Source organism: Prionailurus viverrinus, chromosome C1 (genome assembly GCF_022837055.1).
Source record: "Prionailurus viverrinus isolate Anna chromosome C1, UM_Priviv_1.0, whole genome shotgun sequence".
Taxonomy (NCBI): Eukaryota; Metazoa; Chordata; class Mammalia; order Carnivora; family Felidae; genus Prionailurus; species Prionailurus viverrinus.
In genome coordinates, this window is record NC_062568.1 from 192766085 (window position 1) to 192779678 (window position 13594).

A 13594-nucleotide genomic window follows, 5' to 3' on the forward strand; every position below is an offset into this window, starting at 1 on the left:
TGCCTGATGTGCCTTTATTTCCCTTCGGAAGTTTCAGAGGCCGCTTGACCCTTCACACTCCCTGCCAGGCTGGTCTCTGAACAGGCTGGGACCCCACAGAGTAGAATGAAGGCTCATGTTTTAAGCACAGTCCCTAGATGGTAAGATAGGTTCTGGTATTCCCATTTTAGAGATGAAGAAACTGAAGCAGAGAGGCTTAGACCTGCCAGGATAAGAAGCTGGGCAATCTGACATCAGAACCTTCCTATGCCAGCTTCACCGTCTCCTGGTATCTGATCACAAGCCCCTCCCATCCCAGCTCAGCCTCTAGAAACAGACACCTGCTGGGTTCAATTCTCAGCCTCCAGCCCTCCCTCATTGTTTGGACTTCTATGTGTCAGTTTCTAACCCCATAAAAGGGGATAATCAGTTCCTACCTCATAAGAGTTATTATAAGAATTAAATCAGTTAAAATATGTAAAGGGCTTAGAATAATGCCCAGCTCATTGTAAGATCTACATAAGCGTTAATTATTACTGCTATTTGGAGACTAAAATATGGACTGAGAGGTGTAGAGCGGGCTGACATAATACTATGTTTGTTAAGCTCTCAATTGTTGTCAACACTGAGCTGAGCGCATTACATGAATTATCTGTCTTAAACATCCTAAGTGAACCACTTGAGGACTACCTGACTACCCTATCTAAACCAGCCTCCACCCACACACCCTTGCCCTGATTTTTAACAAGAGTTTCTTTTTAAGTAATCTCTACACCCAACATGGGGTTCAAACTCACAACCCCAAGATCAAGAGTCACATGCGCCACCAACGGAGCCAGCCAGGCGCCCCCCGCTTTTTTTTTAAGATTTTATTTTTCACCTTGCCCTGCTTTAATTTGCTTCATAGCCTTTACTTCTTCCTGACTTTCTATATATTTAATTTTTTATTGCTCCTCTCAATAAATGGTTGCAGTTGAGATCCACTAAACGGCAAGCTCCAAGAGGACAGGGATTTTGTCCCTCTTATTCATCTCCCAGAACAGTGCATACTCAATAAATGTTTGATGAACAAGTGAACAGATTATCCCCATTTTATATATAAGGAAGCCGAAGCTTAGTAAGGTCAAGTGAGTTGGCCAAGTTCATTCTGTGGACAAGAGGTGAAGCACCTATTTTTGAATATTCTGGTCCCCTGCCTCAGGTTCTCAGGTTAAGCCATACTTTTGATTCAAGGAGCTCTAGCCCTACCATGTCTGTGCCTCAGAGGCTTCCTTCATATGGACCTGGAAATCTGGTACCTGAAGATCAATCACCAGATGGCTCGCCATGACCACTATGTTATCCAGCAAATTCAGATTCATCAAAACCAATATTCTCTATGCCATGAAGTGCTAGCCAATGATACATCATATTTAAGGAACCTTGTTTGGGTGAATGGAGTGTGTAGTATTTAGTAATCGTCACCCTGAAAAAAAAAAGTAGGAGTTTCAGGCTAGGAAAAAACAGCTACACTAAGGCAGGTGTAAACCACTCTTATATTCAGAGTGCTGTGCAAAACCCCAAAAAAACTGTTGGCACAGGCTTTAGAATATAAAAGACCAGGAGCGCCTGAGTGGCTCAGTGGGTTAATTTCAGCTCAGGTCACGATCTCACAGTTCATGAATTCGAGCCCCACATGGCTGAGCCTGCTTGGGATTCTCTGTCTCCCTCTCTCTCTGCCCTCTCTCTCTGCCCTTTCCCTTCTCCTTCCCTCTCCCTCCCCCCCCCCCCCCCAGCCATCTCAAAAATAAACGTCTGGGAAAAAAAAAAGAGTATCAGAGACCTGAATTCCAGTCTTCCTTTTTAATTCTCAGCCTGGACATGAAAGGACTTTGTAAAGTACTATGCATGCATGACTGGTTTTGTTATTAATTAGGTTATACACCATCACCTATTAGGCAAAGTGCTCAATTCCTGAGTATAGCTGGGCCCCCCACATAGTAGGTAGTGGGGGGCTAAGTAATGCCCAATCTGAAGGCAGAGAAACTACCCATACCCATATGCCCATCTGCCCTCTAAAAAGACTCCTCCACAAACCAGACATCTAGTGCTAGTTCACCCTGCAGAGGCAACCCCTGGGTTCCAAGGGTAAAGGTCCCAAGCACCATCCCTGAGTCTAATTTTCTAGGCAGCAACTCAGCTCCCTCCCTGCCTGCTCCATGCTCACATCTGGATGGCGGCTGTACCATGCTCCAAGCCCCAGGTTGGGGTCTCCAGGGGCCATCTCTATCCCGCCTGCCAGCTGAGCCCGCCGCTGCCTCCTCCACCACCCCTCCTGTTCCTTCCTAGGGAATACAGGCCCTGCTAGCTGCCTGTCAGCCCTGGAGCGGTCAAGGGCACTAAGAAAAAAGAGAAAAAGATGGCATGAAAGGGTCTTAATCCTTTCCCACTGCAAACTGGGCTCAAACACCAGCTGCACGGGAAAGGGTGAAATTAGATGGTGAAATTAGGTGGTGACCAGCGGGGAAGGCCAGGGAGGGTTATATGGGGCCTCCGATGACCTGGAAGAGATGAGATTGGGAGAGAGTGGGGGTAGCGTGGGGGAACAGTTGGAGTCCGAACCATTCCCAAATCTGGGACGTGGGCGGATTAGGGACACAGCTGGCCTCACGCCCCAGTGATAGGGCTCATGGAAAATATGTGTCTGTTGTGGGGGGTGGCTTAAGATGAAGAGGGCTTTTTGAAAAGCTGGGCCCACCAGGAAAGTGTTCTCATCAGTCACTATTGAATAAAAACCAATCCTTGTAACAAAAGTACATGAAGAATAGTTGTCTTTCCGTTCTGCCCATGGTCATAACTTTGCAGTTATTTAGACCTTTTAAATACAAATGGTAAACAAGCTATGATAAGGCAGGAAAATTACTATTCATACAATGGTATGACTTTGTAGGCAATTATTTTTAGTAGTAGTATTTGAATTGGTCATAGAAAATATAGTTAAATAAGAGGCACCTGGCTGGCTCAGTCAGTGGAGTGTGAGACTCTCAATCTTAGGAGAGTCCCATGACTCAGTCAGTGGAGTGTGAGACTCTCAATCTGAGTTCGAGTCCCATGGTGGGTGTAGAGATTTAGTAAAAATAAAGGCTTCAAAAAAAAAAAAAAAGGAAAAAAATATAGTCCAACAAAAAGAAAAAATTAAATAATCATAAACCATCAATCAGAAATAACCACCATCGGGATGCCTGGGTGGCCCAGCTGGTTAAGCATCTGAATCTTGATTTCAGTTCAGGTCAGGATCTCACAGTTTGTGGGTTTGAGCCCTACCGCAGGCTCTGGATTGAAGCCTGGAGACTGCTTGGGATTCTCTCCTCTCTCTCTGCGCCTACCTCCACTTCTGTGCACACACACTCTCTCTCAAATATAAATAAATAAACATTAAAAAAAAAAAAAAAACAAGGGCACCTGGGTGGCTCAGTTGGTTAACATCTGACTTCAGCTCAGATCATGATCTCACGTCTGTGAGTTTGAGCCCTGTGTCGGGCTCCGTGCTGGCAGCTCAGAGCCTGGAGCCTGCTTTGGGTTCTGTGTCTCCCTCTCTCTCTGCCCCTCCCCGACTAGCATACTCGTGAGCACACACTCTCTCTCTCTCTCTCTCTCTCTCTCAAAAATAAACATTTAAAAAAATTTTTTTACTTAAAAAAAAAAAAAAGAAAGAACACCATCAATATTTTGGTGGGGGACTTCCCTTCTAGTACCTTTTGTTATACATATACTTTTTTATGTGTATTAAATTAAATCATATGAAATTGCTGATTTTATAAGTTAAAAATGATCAAATAGCAGCCATAGCGTATAGGTCAACCTAATGTGGTTTTTTGTGGGGTTTTTTTTTTTTTTTTTGGTTTTTTGTTTGTTTGGTTTAGAGCATACTGTTTTGGAACTGACTTTTTCACCTAATAATATACTGTATTGTGACATTTAACAGTGCTCTCAAGTGGATATACCACAACTTAGTTAAATCTAAATGTTGGGCATTTAGGTTATTTCCCATTTTAATCTTTTATACTCAATAAACATCCTTTTATCTAACCATACTCATGATTATTTTTTTTTAGGCTGCATTGACTGCAACATATTTTTTTTTTTTAACTATAGCACACAGGTCTGCCTGTTCTGGTCATTTTTTGAGATAAAGGCAAAGGAAATCAGCATATGCAGTAATTTTATACAATATCTTATCTTTTGTATTTGAGCAGGCTTTGACCTCTTTGACACAACCACTTTGCTTACAATAATTGCATTAAGCTCAGTCCTAACACAATAAGAACAAAAAATGTGATTGAAATACATACATTGGAGTTGGCAAGTTATGTCCTTTTTGCTGTGGAGACACTCCAAGACACAAGAGCAGAAGGAAAGGAAGTTGAAAAGGTAAAAGAGGACCCAGTAGACGGTAGCTAAGAGACTCCTCTAGGCCTCTAGATTCACAGAATCTTAGAACTGGATAGGCCCTTAGAGACCATCAAGCCCAAGCTGCTAACTTTTAAACAGATTGGGAAATGGGTACAGAAACTGGAAAGCACTTGTCCAAGGTCACACAGCAAAGAGTGGCAGAGCCCAAACTTGAATGCAAGGCTTCTGACCCTGGATTCTGTGGTTCCCTGCCTGCTTCTGAGCCCACCTACTTTTCCCTTCCAAAGCTGCAATCCAGGCTAAATTCTACAGCCATAAAAACCTAGGAATGTCTGAGCTGGAAAGGCCCTTAGAGATCATTTATTTTTTTATTAAAAATAATTTTTTTTAATGTTTATTTATTTTTGAGAGAGAGACAGATGGAGCGTGAGCCAGGGAGGGTCAGAGAGAGAGGGAGACACAGAATCTGAAGCAGGCTCCAGGCTCTGAAATGTCAGCACAGAGCCCAATGCAGGGCTGGAACCCAGGAACCGTGAGATCACGACCTGAGCTGAAGTTGGACGCTTAACCAACTGAGCCACCCAGGCACCCCTAGAAATAATTTATTAATAAAACTAATGATAACAGTATTTATTAGGTATTTACCATGCGCCAGGCACATAGTAAGTACTTTATATGCATTTATTGCATTAAGACTCACCGCAATCCTACAAAGTAATATCACCCTCAATTGCAGTTGAAAAAAACTACAGCCTAGAAATGTGAGGTGATTTTCACAACCTCACACGGCTTAAACTAGGTCCGTGTGATGCCACTGTCCTCTGCTGTGCGCTGCTTTCATATCACTCTCAGAAGAGCAGTTTGGAAATGATATAAACGAGCAATACCAACATCTGTCCCAGGACTCCAAGGAAAGGCTGTTGTGACTACTTCTGACTACAGCCCTGGGACATTCAAGGAGGGACTCAAGGATCTGGCCTCCAGTGACCCTCCCCAAACCCCTTCTCTTGCCAGCTGGAATGAGTCTAATGGCCCTGATCCAGCAAAGCCTCCGGCTCACTCAAGCTTAACCCATTAATTCTCTCTCCCCCGGACCAGGTATCTTCTAGGTCTAGAGGGTTTCCCAAGAAACATGGGGAAAGTCTCCGTGCCACCAGCTAGCCTGGCCCCTTCTAAACCTGTTAAAGTCAGCCTGGTGCAACCCTCACCTAGGAGAGGACAAAGGAGGAGTTACAGGGAAGCAGGCAGAACTGAGCACCCCCTTCGTGTAGTCACTGGGGATCACGGAATAAATGAGATGGGTCCCCTGACAATAAGAACAATCGTCATTATCATCATCCCATAAATGGGTGATGGTAAGAAGTTAGAAGGCAGACAGACCTGCGTTCAAATCAAAGTTCCACCACTGAGATGCTACATGAGTCTAAGCAAGTCACTTCTGCCCTCTTCCTCATCTATAATATGGGGGAAACGTGTGCCAAACGCTGTGTACTAAGTACTTTTTATTGCAATATGTCACTGAACTGTCACAACAGTTCCTTGAAGAAAGCATGACTGTAATTTCCATTTTACACGTGAGAAAGCAAAAAACTTACCCATGATCACCCAGCTAATAAGTGTCCAAGTTGAGATTCAGATCCACCTCTGCCTGGCTTTACTGCTAGTATGCTTCTTACAGTTTACAGATTGCCTGCATTTCCACAGTGGTCATTGTACTAATGCCAGCAAAGATATACGGCTCACTCACTAGGTGCCTATGTACCTTACCCGCATTCTCTTAGTTGAGAATTTCCAGCTTTGGAAACTGAAGTCAGAGCGATGAGGCACTTTGCCCAATGTCATGTAGTTAGGGAGGGCTTTGGTTGGGAAGCCAAGTTTGTCTGACTCCAGAACCCTATCCTTTGCCCACCACACTATCCCGCCTCTCTTTCCAGTGAGGCCAGGTAGATGTCTTTATCTCTGACAGATGAGAAAGCTGAGGCCTAGCAAGAGGTAGTGACATGCCTGTAGTGACCCAACAATCAAGCAGCTAAGCAGGGACTTGAACGCAGGCTCCGGAGTGTTAAACCCAGGATTATTTCCTCCACCCATAATACTGTATCCTGACCATCAGAAAATGCCCCTGTCCACTGGATATTTAGAAACCTTATACCGAGCTTCCCCAGAGGCAACGGGGAACCCCTGCTATACCAGGCCAGGCATAGAGAGCTAAGGGTGTGGAGGAGAAACTTTCAGGATACTACCTGCGGAAGACAGTGGTTGAGCTGGTAGCCCAGATGCCCCTAGCTTTGGACACCTCGGTCTTGGTCTGCCTAAGGGATGGACCCATAGCTGGGAAGGGGGGAGTTACAGAGGAAGCTGCCTGAGGCCTGGGCTTCCCTGACTGGCATAGCTTTCTGCTGTGATTTCTGCTGAAAAACAAAAAGCTCAATCCTCTGGGCCTATGTGCTAATTACCAATAATGACATAATAACCATTGTGGGCCCAACAGCCAAACAGCCCCAACTAGAAATTCTGCATAGCTCAGGCTCCGGAACAAAAGATTTGGGTACTCCAAATGAAACTGATGCCCTGGCAGAAAATGTCAGAAGCAAAGGGCTTTAGGGTTGACCCAGACAAAGTATTATCTGGCAAATGGAGAGGATGATGGCCACTGAATACAATTATTTACTGAGAATTATTTATCTGCATAGCATGGTGCCAGACCCAGAGAGAAGAGGCTTCATGTTTTCATTAATTCACTCCACAAATATTTATTTAGCATCTACTATGAGCCAAACACTTTTCTAGGTACACGGGAATAACACTGAACAAGACAGACAAAAATCACTGTCATCACTGAGCTTACCATTCCAATGCAGGGGACGGGGGGTGGGGTTGGGGGACAAACAATAAACAAATATTCCATAAAATATAGTATGTCAAAGGATGATAAGTGCTATGGAGAGAAAAAAGTAGGCCTGGAGGGAAGATAGAGAATGTTCGTGTTGTGGTAGGAAAGGGTGTTACCATTTTAAATACAATAGGAAGGTCCTTTCTAAGAAGGTGACATTTAAACCTTCTTAAAGGGGCAAAAAAATTAAAGGGGCACCTGGGTGGCTCAGTCGGTTGAGCGCCGACTTCAGCTCAGATCATGATCTCACAGTTCGTTGAGGTCAAGCCCCACGTCCAGCTTGCTGCTGACAGCATGGAGCCCACTTCGGATCCTCTCTTCCCTCTCTCTTTGCCCCTCTCCCACTCATGCTTTCTCAAAAGTAAATAAACATTTAAAAAGATAAAAATAAACAAAAAAATTAAGGACATGAGAGAGCAAGTCATGAAAGTATTTGGAGGTAGAGAGTTCCAGACTGAGTGAATAGCAAGTGCAAAGGCCCTGGGGTGGAAGTGTGCCTCGTATATTCAAGGACTTGCCTGAGATCATAGATCCAGTCATTAACAGGGCTGGGAGAAGACAGGAACCATACACAGACTAATCACCCACTGTGTACCTGAACTCTCTTAAGCCTTAGGACAACTCTGGAGGTAAAGATCACCATCTCACAGATGCGGGAGTGAGACCCAAAGAAGAGAAGTAACTGATCCACATCCCACAGCTAGAATAGGCAGGTCTGTTTGGCCCCAGCCTGTTGGTGCCTCCCTGCTTCTCTTCTCTATGTCTTGCCCATGTAAATCCTAAGTATTTGTCGAGTTAATTAAAGAATGAACAAATTAATTTCTCAAGCCATGCCCTTCCAATGAACTGCTTGCTGACTGGCCTCTTGTCTCTGCTAATCATAGAATAACAACAACAATAATTCCAATGTGCTAGCTGTGAACTGAGTATTTTACCTGAATTACCTAATTCAGCCCCCCTTAGGTAATCTTTAGAGAAGGTGCTAATATTTTTCTCATTTTATTAGTAAGAAAACTAAAGCTCAGTGAGGTAGAACTCACTAGAGGTCCCACAGCTGGTAAGTGGTGAAGCTGGGATTTAAACCGAGGTCTGTCTGCTCCCAAATCCCTTCTTTTAATCCTATAATATTAGTAGAAACCTCTGACATCAATCCATCCCCTTCCTTTTATAAACCAGAAAACGGAGGCTCAGCAAGGGCAGGTGAAGAGCTAGGGAGGGGCGCAGCCCTCCAGCCACCCCCCCCCCCGCCCCCCCATCTGGCCTCCTTCCTACTCCACCACATGGGGGCTGTGGACCAGGTTTTCTTTCCTGTGCCTGCCTGTTTCCCTGCCTCTGCAGAAGTCTTGTTGTCCTAGCTCCCTGAGGACGGTTGCAGGGAGCTTACACTCCACCTCTGCCCCCTCAGCCTTGGCCTGGGTAATGCAGGACCCTTCCTACTCTGCCTTCCCAAAGTGCTTGCAGTGGCATTAACCAGTGGCGGCTGCAGAAAGGAAACTGTCCCCGTGCGGCTCCTGGAAGAGAGACAGTGCAGGCTTGGCGCCAAGAGGGCAGAGGTGGGCTGGGGGCAGGGGCCAAAATCAGGCCGAGGGTGAGGCTAGAGTGTTCCAGCCAACCAGAAGAGGGGGGAACGGGGGAGGAGGGTAAAAGATCCTGAGCCTCTGGCTTTGAAACCAATTTACTGGGTGTCATTTGTTCAACCAGAAACTGTGTCAAATACTTCAAGTCCCTAGACTGGGAAGAAACAGGACAGAAGAAGGTTCTGGACAGCATTAATAACAGCATTAATACTTCGTACCGACCACTGAAGCCTCATAGTGCTCAGGGCTGAACTGAGTGCTTTATCTACATTGTTGTTAATCCTCACAGTAAAATCAGCCCCCTTTTACAGCAGAGGAAACTGAGGCTCAGACAGGTGAAGTGACAGCCAAGGTCACCCCATCACACTCATTCATAGGGTAGTGCCACAAGGGCCCGGAGACCTGGGTTCCTGCTGTGTGACCCTGCACCATCTACCACCCTCTCTGATTTGAGGCTCTTGCATGTATACCAAAAAGGACTTGCTCAGAAGCCTTTATTATAAAATGCAGGAGGCTCAGGGATCCAGTTCTGCCCAGACTATGGGGCCTTCCACAGATACAGGACATCACACTTACTCTCCTTCCCATCACCCCCCAAAAAAAGGGCCTGGGGATCATCTTCCAGGGGGAAAAAATAAAGCCACAGATTTTCAAAATATTTGTCCCTGTTTCAAGGCTACTGCTGGCTTTGGCCTCCAGCCAGGAAGGGGCCCCTGAGATGGGGAGTTGGGGGGAGCCCAGGCCTCAAGACTGAGAGTCCTTGGGCCTGGGGCCAAGGGGGGCGAGGGGCAGGAGGGGGCGAGCTCGGCAGTGGGCCAGGACCCCTCAAGAGATTTGGGCTTGTTTCTTAATCCTTTCCTCCCTTTGTTGGCCACAGCCAGCTGCCAGGAAAGTAGGGGGGGTGGGGGGGAGGGAACCAAGTGGGCAGGACCAAGGAGATTGAGGAATCCAAATAATGATGGCTGAACTGGAGCTCCTTTTCATGGGTGCCCAATACAGGGAGACTGTGCAAGGCCATTGGTGAGGATTTTCTCATTGAAACCACTGCCTGTCCACGTGAGGAGGGCCTGCTGTCCCTTTTACTGAGGTGAAAACTGAGGTGCAGAGAGGGCAGGTGACTGAAGGTCGGCCATACAGCTCATAAGCGGCAGAGCTGGCAGGGAACCCAGGTTGTTGACTCCCATGAGAGGCAGCCACTGGGATTGACTGGGGTGGGGGTGAGGTGGGGGCATAGGGGGAGCAGGGTGGAAAGGGCCCTAGCAGTCTCAGGAGAGCCGGCAGTTACGAGGGTGATCACCTCCAAAGTGACTGTCCCCAAAGCCCTGTATGATCTGGGCCCTGCTCCCCTGCCCAGCCTCAACTCCTGTCACAGCATCGCCTCTCCCTTTCTGTTCCGGCCATACCAAACTACGGTACAAATGTGCCCTGAGCACATTACGTGGCTTTAAGCCCTCACAGATGATGTTCCCTATGCTTACAAAATTGTTCTCTCCACTGCCCGCCTAGAGAGCTCTTGCTTACCCTTCAAATCCCAGCTCAACTACCCAATGCCTAGAAGGAGTTAACCACCCACTCACCTGAGCTCACGCAGAAGTGCTTCAAGCACCCAGAGTGGCAGGAACCCCACCTGAGTCACCTTTGTGCCCCTAAGAACCCTGCACACAGTCAGTGCTCAGTAAGTGTTTGTTGTCTCTAAGTGCGTTTTATCACTGAATCTTTGAGGCAGGCAAAACAGGTTTTCTTGTCCTCTCTCTCAAGGCTCAGAAAAGGAGGGCAAGAGAGAGGGAGTGACTTCCAGAGGTCACGCAGACATTTAGTGACGTGACACTGGTAGAGCCGGAAGCCAGGCCTTCTCTGCACCACACAGGTCCCTGCCTGGCCCCCACCCCAAAGAGCTCCCTCATCCCTGCCAGACCAGCCAGGGTCACCACAAGGGGCCCCAAGGCAGGAGTGGGGGACATGGGCCCTGGTGGCCAGAGGTCTTGCCCGAGTGTCCAGCTAAGACATAACTGCTGCCTGCGGGAACCGACGCAGAGGGTGACAAAAAGCAGACAAGTGGCTTTATCCCCCAACCCCTCTCGGACTCGTCTTCCTGGGTATGTCCCTTAGCCAGAGACCCCAGCAGGCCCCATCCGCCCCACAGACCCCACCTCCTTCCTCTCCTGCTTGCCCACTGCAGTCTGTTATCACATCCTGCTGGCTCGGCCTCCTAAACAGACGTGCTCCCCATCCCATAGCTCAGTCCCAGGCCCCATTTCAGCGTCCCTCATCTGGAGAGTTGCCCCTGCCTCTCCTCTCCCACTAGTCCTCCAAATCAAGCGACCCTCCCCAAATATGAGCCTGATCATGTTGTTCCCCGGCTTCATATCTGATGGCTCCCCACTGCCTCTGGGACAAATTCCCCCTAACTCTCCTGAGCCTGTCCATCTAGCTGCATTCCCACAAGGGCAGGTCATGACTCTGTACCTTGGCAAAACAGTTCCTTCCACTAGGAATGCCCTTTCTCCTGGTCTTTGCCTGAAAAGATATTCACGGTTCACATTTCGGTGCATCAGTCAAAGGTGGGGTTGGTAGTTCTGTGTCTTTCTCCCCAGCTAGACTCTGAGCTAGGACAGGGCGAGGAGGCAGAGACCACACAGATTGATCTCTGTGCCCCATGCCCGGCACAGGGCCTGGCACAAAGTGCATACGAATGAAAGCAGACGGGTAGGAAAGAGAGGTGTGTCCTTACTTCCAAGAGGCCTCTTCCCTCCCTTCACCCACTGGTGTCTTTCAGAACCTGTCAGACTAGGTTGCTACCTGCCTGTCCCCAGCAGGCCCCTCCCAGACCTCATCTCCACTATCCCAAGAGGGATATCTTTGTAATCCTAAAATAACACCCAAAGCTATAACTATAATAATAATTACATTGCTCAGCATGTACCTCATTGCATTATTTAATCCTCACAAGGACTCTAGGAGGTACACAGGTTCTTTTATTATCCCCATTTTATAGATAAGGAAACTGAGATTCCAAGAGGTTAAATGTCTTGCTCAAGGTCACACTGGTAAGCAATAGATGTGGAATGCAAAGCCAGATCTGTTTGACTCTCAACCACTATGCTATCTGGCCTTCTCCTGCTTTCTGGTGTCTCCTCTCTTCAAAACTCTTACAGCACCGGCCTGGGTGGGGTACACTGTGTGTGCATGTGCTTGTGCATTCGGCAAACAGTCCTGTAGCCCTCACCAGCCCTGTGCTGAGCACTGGAGATAGAGAAGAATCAGGCACAGTCCCTGCCCCCTTAAGAATTTGGGTCTTGGGTTGAGCAGACTTGGGTCTGAGCTCCAGGTTTACCCCTAAATAACTATGTGAGTCCGGGTAACTCACTTGATTTACTCAGTACCGGTTCCCACATCTGCAAAGCAGGGACCATAATGCCTGGATTGCCAGGAGGACCAGATGAGATAATGCATCTGAAATAGCATATAACAACCCACCTAGCATATGAGAAACATCTGAAGGCAATAATACATATGATGACTAGAGACTCCCAGGATCCCAAGGCCAAGATGGGATGTAACTCTCCAGGGCCCTCCCTTGGAGCCTCCTCAGCCCGACCCAAAAGTAATAGTGATAATAATGCCTGATCCACCCATTCGCTCATTAAATAATTCTTCCAGGGAAGTGTTCTTTATTAACCTTCTTTTGTAGGTGAGGCAACCAAGGCCCAGAGAAGGTAGGTTACTGAATCAAGTCACACAGCAAAAGAATGGGACCTACTTTCACACTGGGTAGAGCCCAGCCCTTAGCCCAGGCCCTGGCCAGACTGCTTGAGAGTCTGGGGCTCCTGACTCCTAGATTCTAGTCCTGGCTGGGTGAGAAGTTAAAATAGTAGAATGGAGGTAAATAAAGGTATACTTTACTTAGCCCCCTCCCAGAAAGAGCTCAGGACTGGGTGGAAACCAATAATTACCAAACAGGGCCCTGTACTGGGCACTTCTCACCGGCTCCTTCCCACACCCATGTGGGGGAAGTGTTATGATATGCATGTTGCAGACGAGGTCTCCAAGACAAAGAAGTCAATGGCTTGTCCACTGTCACACAGCAAGGTTAGTGGCAGTACTGGGGGGCAGAGTCCCTCCTCACCCCTCCCTCCTTCAGCCCCAGTCCTTCCCAGCTGCCCCTCTCTTCTGATGACACCTAGAGGTTCTGTCCCTCTCTCCCCAGTTCTAAGCAGAGGCCCTGCGAAGACCCTCTCTCTGCTGATTAAAGGCCCCACCCTCAATTCAGAGGACCCAGAGCTCACTTAACCGAGCCCTGGCCCTGAAGGAACTCACAGTCTAGTGAGCAAAGACAGAACACATTTCACTGAGCCCCTTTGATGTTGGTCATTTTATATCCATTAGCCATTTAATCCAATACAAAGCACATTGATGGGGCATAGTGACAGTGAATGAATAAATATGCTCATTCGTTCAGAAATATTCATTGAGTACATACTACATGCCATTATACCCTGGATGCTGGAGATATAACAGTGAATAGATAAACAAAAATCCCTGCCCTCAGGGGTCTTACATAAAGAAAAGAACAAACATACCATGTCAGGTAGACACAGAGATTCCCATTTTACAGACATGAAACTGACATGCAAAGAGCCACCCAGCTACCAGGTGCAGAATGAGGATTCTATTCCTGACCAGTCTGGCCCCTAAGACCTTTGCATTGTGTTACGTGTCTCAAAAATCAGCCGGTGTGTTAAGCATCTGGAGA

General features: G+C 47.3%; 1 protein-coding gene across 2 annotated transcripts in view; it reads right to left on the reverse strand.

Annotated features, from left to right (window-relative positions):
- Positions 1-13594, reverse strand: part of EPB41 (erythrocyte membrane protein band 4.1) — a 200042-nt gene that overhangs the window by 181208 nt on the left and 5240 nt on the right. The window lies entirely within an intron of this gene.